A 6,962-nucleotide genomic window follows, 5' to 3' on the forward strand; every position below is an offset into this window, starting at 1 on the left:
GCCCAGGGAAAGCATCCTGAACTTTTCTCGGACAGATATTTGTTCAGGCCTCTTAGGTCTAGGATGGGATGCATCCCCCCTGTTTTCTTTTCCACAAGTACCTGGAATAGAATCCCAACCCTTCTTGCCCTGGTGGAACGGGCTCGACCGCATTGGCGCTGAGAAGGGCGGAGAGTTCCTCTGCAAGTACCTGCTTGTGGTAGGAGCTGAGCTCCTGGTGGGCAATTTGGAGGTTCGGAATTCAGATTGAGAGTGTACCCGGACCGGACTATTTGGAGAACCCACTGATCAGAGGTTAAGAGAGGCCACCTTTGGTGAAAAAATCTTAACCTCCCCCCAACCGGTAGATCGTCCGGCACAGGCACTTTGATGTCGGCTATGCTCTGCTGGAACCAGTCAAAAACCCGTCCCTGGTTTTTGCTGGGGAGCTGCTGGGGCCTGCTTCGGTGCACGCTGCTGACGAGAGTGAGCGGGCTGGGGTCGAGCTTGAACCGGCTGTCGGGAATAAGAAATGTACTTACGGCCCCTAGAGACGTAATGAGCATTTCTTTTTCCCTTAAAAAACTTCCTAGATGTGGAAGTGGATGCAGAAGGCGCCCGGCGGGAGAGAGAATCCATAGCGTTATCACGCTGGTAGAGATGATCAATCATCTCCTCAACCTTCTCTCCAAAAAGGTGATCCCCCCGGCACAGGATATCTGCTATTTTCTGCTGAGTCCATTCCTCCAGGTTAGAGGCACGCAGCCATGAGAGCCTGCGCATCGCTATACCTTGGGCAGAAAATCGGGATACCACATCACAAGTGTCAAAACGCCCCTGGACAGGAACTTGCGACAAGCCTTCTGCTGCCTGACCACTTGGCGAAAGGGTTCGGCTTTCTCCGGTGGGAGTGCGTCTACCAAACTCTCAAGTTGCCTCACAGAGTTCCGTAAATGAATGCTCGTAAAGAGCTGGTATGATTGAATTTTGGCCGCGAGCAGACCAGCCTGATACACCTTCCTCCCAAAGAGTCCAGAGTTTTATACTCCCGCCCCGGGGGCGCCGAGGAGAAGTTCCTAGAACTCTTGGCTCTTCTGAGAGCGGAATCCACCACCGCTGAATCATGGGGCAACACTGAGCCCGCATGAGACTGGGTTCCCCGTGAATCCGGTACTGAGATTCAACGTTCTTAGGAACGGTTGGGCAAGAAAAAGGCTTCTCCCAGTTCCTCAACATCACCTCCCTGAGTGTCTCATGCAAAGGAACTGTGGCAGAAGATGTAGGTGGAGATGGATAGTCCAAAACCTCAAGCATCTTGGCCCTGGGCTCAACCACAATTTCCACAGGGAAGGGGATGGCCTCAGACATCTCCCGAACAAAGAGGAGAAAGACAAACTCTCAGGAGGAGAAAGCTGTCTTTGGTACGAGGGAGTAGAATCAGATGGGATGCCTTGAGAATCCTCACCAGAGAACTCCCACGCATTTCATCATCATCTGATGAGGTAATGTCAGATGGGGCTAAAAGCTCAGACAGAGCTGCCCGAATCTGAGCCCGCCTCGACGAAGAGGCTTGACGGCCTCGATGATGACGTTGAGAAGTCGACGGTCCCTGAGATTCCAGTGAAGCTTTCCTGCACCAATGTCTCCGGAGAGTCGACCCGGGATGTCAACAACACCGGCAGCGAAGGCGGCACCGGTGAAACAGACCTCACCACGGGCTGAAGGCCTGACGCATGAGCCTCCGGCACTGGCGACATAGATACCCCCGACACCGTCGGCACCGGCATCTCTGAACCCATCGACGCCGGCACCGTCGGTACCGATAACCTCGGCGCCGATTGCCACTGTTGCATCATTTCCATAAAAAAAGGAAAAAAGGCCTGCATACGCTCATCGAGAGTTGCTGCCGGAAGATGCTGGGGGGGGCCGGTTGGGGCAGTGGAGGCGAAGTCTGCTGAAGTTGTGGGAGTGGGGACTCGGCTGCCAAGGGACCCACGCGCCGGTACCTCAGTAATAGAGGGACAGCGATCCTCTCGGCACCGACGCTTCTCGGGTATCGAATGTATCGATGACCCGGAGCTCTCGGTGCCGTGACGTGAAGGAGAACGACGACGGTGCCTTTTGGCCTTCGCCCGACGCCCGTCCCCGTCGTCGAGACTCCTCGGCACTGGAGAAGAGGATGTGGAATCCACATGCCTCTTCGGGGCCGGGTCCGATGCAGGGCTGTCCCGGGGGGTCTGCAAAGCAGGAGGCGCCGAGGCGGGTGGAGACCCACTCGATGCATCAATGCTCCCAGCGTGCATCGGTCGTTTGGCAGCCTGTCCCCGGTCTCCCAGTGCCGACGCTTCCTTCGACGTCGACCTCGATGACACCGACTTCGACGACATCGTCTTCGATGGCACCGACTTCACCGGCGCCGATTTCGACAGCACCGACTTGGACGACGCCGACGGTGCGGCACCGGGCCCAAAAATCTTCTCCCTTTGGGCATCTCAAGAGAGCAGTGTCCGCTTTTTCATCGTGAGACACAACTTGCAGCCCTCCGAGCGGTGATCCGGCCCAAGGCACTGTAAACACCACGAGTGTGGGTCAGTGCTGGCGATGGCCCGATGGCAGCGGGCACAAGGCTTAAAGCTGCTGGACGCCTTAGATGACATGACGGGAAAAACAGCCCCTGCCAAATCAAGACGCGATTGTGTCGTGAAACAAGAGGACACAAATAAAAGAAAAAACTTAACCGAACGGGCGATTTAAATAAAATTGCAGACTAAAAGGAAAATAACTTAAGAAAAGAAAAAGACCTAGAAATTAACTAAAAAAGGATACAATTCTGTGGTAAATCTTCACCTCCGGGCTCAGCATCACGAGGAAAGGAACTCTCACCGTGTCACCTCAGACGCGGAGAAGAAAAACTGAGGAATGTGTCCTCGCGGCGGGCGGGAAAAGGGACGCACGCATGCGCAGTGCATCCGCCCGCGCGGCAAGTGACACTTTCAATTTTTAAGAAGACTTTGCTAGAAAGTCCTCCGGGCCGACGTGACGTCACCATATGTGAGAATATTAGCCTGCTTGTCTTCGGAGAACAACTATTACAGATTGTAAACTTTTCACAAACTCCATTTTAAAATCAGATTTTCCCATTAAAGTGTATGGAGAAAATGGATTTCCATACAAAATACACTTTAATAAGAATTGTGCCACCATCCAGGTCACATTTTCCTGAATCCAATCCTTGTTCTATTTTTTTTAAACCAAAAACAGGCACCATTTCACAACATTTGCACGTAAAACCCCCCCATAGTGCCAGCAGACCCCGGGGCAGCCCTAGCAGACCCAGGATGGCTCCTTTACAGGGGACACCCAGCATTTTTTTTTAATACCCCATCTACATTACTGTAAATTAAAGTTTTCTGTTGGACTGAGAGACACTGGAGTGACTACTTATACGAAAAAATGCAAGCGTCATCTCCCACTCTCAATCTACAAAATTGTTTATCATGGCGTTTTTCAATTTTGAATTGAATTGGTATTATGGTCTGTTTTGTTTTATGTTCAGGGCTACGAATAATGTGAATGTTGTTTTGTAAACTACGTCATTATAGGTGGTATAAATAGATAAATAAAATCCTAAAGTGAAGGAGTAACCTAATGGTTAGAACAGTAGACTAAAAACCAGGAAAGCTCGGGTTCAAGTCAGTGGCATAGCCAAACCTGATATATTTTTTTCGGGGGGGGGGGGGGAGCACTAGGCATAAAGGTGGGAGTAGTGCTTGGTATACTTGTAAATAATGCCTTAGACCAGTGGCGTACCTAGGTCAAGTACCCACTTGACACCCGGGGCTGGTCATTTTTTAACACCCCCCTCCAAAATCCATTACTACCCATACCGAAAATACAAAACACTCAGGACCTATAGAGCAATTCTACCATACCATAAGCAGTAATTTCTACAAGTCACACAAGGAAAAGGAAAGCATCTTAAACACTACAGTGAGCACTAGAACATCAATTCACCTATTGTAAAACAAAACCAGACAGAATAGTACAGATCATCGATCCTGCACAGTCAATGCTAACTGAAAGCCATGTCTGTTTCACAAACACAGATACATCCTAATCCACTATAGAATAAGTAATCATAAACTTTCTATTTAGACAAAAGTTAAACTGAACCCCCAAGATACCAGACTCTGCATACAATGCAACACCACAGAAACAGAAAATGTCCCCTAGTACTGTGCAAAATATAAAGATAGCAGATGTAAATTTGAAAAAAAAACTAATACCAATCACCACTTTACAAATTAACAAATAGAAATAAAACAAATAATACCATTTCATTGGACTAATACATTTAGCTTTCAGAGACCAAAACCTCCTTCCTCAGGTCAATACAGTATAGTGCTGTTACAGTATCCTATCCAGATCTGAGGAAGGTGGTTTTGTTCTCCGAAGTTAGGCAAAATGTATTAAAATTAGTCCAATGAAAAGATTACCTTATTTACATGTTCTATTATAAACATTTATTAACACAGCTGCAATACTACCTATCCTAAAGCAAATATATATTTTATTTACAGTTTGTTGTCTCTGGTTTCTGCTTTCCTCATCATCTTTTCACTGTCTTTCTTCCATCCAGCATCTGTCTTCGCTCTCTCTTTGCCATCCAGTGTCTGCCCTCTCTGCTGTCCCCTCCATCCAATGTCTGCCCTCTCTCCCTGCCCTTTCCATCCACATCTGCCCTCTATCTCTGCCCCATGGGCGTAGTTTGACTTTTTCATTTGGGGGGGGGGGGGGCAAAGGATGGGATGGGGCATATTAGAATATTCATATATATATATGCAAATGAATATGCTAATACGGAGGAAGGAAGGAAGGGAGAAAGAGCTGGCTGCTTTGGGAATAACCATAATGAATATGTAGGAGATCTCATACATATATATTATGGTTATTCCCAAAAAGGTCAGCTCTTTCTCCCTTCCTTCCTTCTTTACTCCTTACCCAGCACTCCCTCTTCCTCTCCAGTAGTATTTCCCCACCCCCTTTCCCATACGGCCGCCAGACTCATATTTGGAAAAACTAAATACGAAAGTGCAAAACCCCTAAAAGAGAAACTTCACTGGCTCCCACTTAAGGAACACATTGCATTCAAGGTCTGCACGATTGTACACAAAATCATCCACACAGATGCCCCAATCTACATGCTAAACCTTGTGGACCTCCCTCCCAGAAACGCCACAAGATCATCCCGCAAATTCCTCAACCTGCACTATCCCAGCTGCAAAGGACTCAAATACAAACTAATGCATGCCACTACCTTCTCATACATGAGCATGCAGTTATGGAATGCGTTACCTACAGACTTGAAAGCAATCAAGGAAACAACTATCTTTTGAAGATCTCTGAAGACATTCTTCTTCAACAAGGCCTACAATGAGAACCTATAGCCTCACTAAGGTAAGGCCTACAATGAGAAGCTATAGCCTCACTAAGGCAACTCACCAACCCACTCAATTAAGAACGCCCACCTTCTATATCTACCCTAATCACTCTCTTCCTCTTCCTTCTTCCCTTCCACAATAGCTACACATTGTTAATTGTATCTGATATCCTGAAATGAAAATATTATCAAATCTATGTAAGCCACATTGAACCTGCAAATAGTTGGGGGAATGTGGGATACAAATGCAATAAAATAAAAAATAAATACCATACCATGCCAGTGTAGACCTTAGAAATGCATAAGCTCTATATGTAGATCCTTCAAGAGGTAGTGTGTCATGATTTAGGCTCTAAAACCCTTTCTGATGTTTTGGTGCCACCTCAGTAAGACCAACACACATTCTCTCCACTGCAAAACATTATACACAAACTTGTGCAAAAACACACTCATAACCTTACCAAACCATAACAGCACTAATTCCAAGGACAGAATGAGCAACAACCTTATGCGTGGAAAGGCACCACTGTAATTATACCGAGCTCTAAAACACTAGTACACTACCTAGTGAAAAAAAAAAACAAAAGGGCTGCGAATACTTCAGCTAGCAGAATACTGCACCTTGATCACACATGAAAAATACATGACAACAGATATGAACACATGGAACTAGAAATAAAAAAAAAATATTGAAGGCAAAATACTGAACTGGAAAGTTACCTCAAGAAGTTTAGACTCAGCATGCAACAATACTATAAAAATTGAAATTACATGCAAAATATCACAGATGCACATTTCCAAAGCTGACATATTCCAATTAATAAATTCTGAATAAAATACTTTTGCTACCTTTGTTGTCTGATCATTTAGTTTTTCTATTTGCTTGGTCCCAGTGTCTTCTGTTTTATGCAGGTTCTTTTTTCCATTTGATTATTTTTTCTCTCACCATGTCCACCATCCTCCTATGTCCCTTATGCGTCCTATCATCTGTAGCCCTGTCCCTATCCTTCCTCAAGTTTCAGTATCTGCCCTCAAAGTGTTCCGATCCAGCCCTTAAATTCAGCAGTTTCTCCTCCATCCATGTCCAGCATTTCTCCTCACTCCCCTTCCCTCCATTCATGTCCAGCATTTCTCCTCTCTCCCTTCCCTCCATCCGTGTGTATCTCCTTTGTCTTTCCTTCCCTCCATCCTTGTCCAACATTTCTCCTCTCTTCCCTGCCCTCCACCATCCATGTCCAGCAACTCCCCTTCCCCCTCCTTCATCCATCCATATACAACAAATTTCCTCTCCCCTGCCCCCTTCATCATGTCCAGCAATTATCCTCTCTCCCCTGCCCTCCCCTCTTCTCTCCCCCTCCCCTCTCTGTCCAGTGATTCTCCTCTGCCCTCCCCTTATGTCCAATATTCTCCTTTGACCCCCCCCCCACCCTCCCCACATCATGTCCAGTGACTTCCCCAGCTCCTCCTTCCCAGCTCCCCCTTTTCAGTCCCTGAGTTCTAGTTCCCTCCTCTCCATCAATGTCCAGCAACTCTATTCTCCCCT

This window comes from Microcaecilia unicolor, chromosome 9 (assembly GCF_901765095.1).
Source record: "Microcaecilia unicolor chromosome 9, aMicUni1.1, whole genome shotgun sequence".
Taxonomy (NCBI): domain Eukaryota; kingdom Metazoa; phylum Chordata; class Amphibia; order Gymnophiona; family Siphonopidae; genus Microcaecilia; species Microcaecilia unicolor.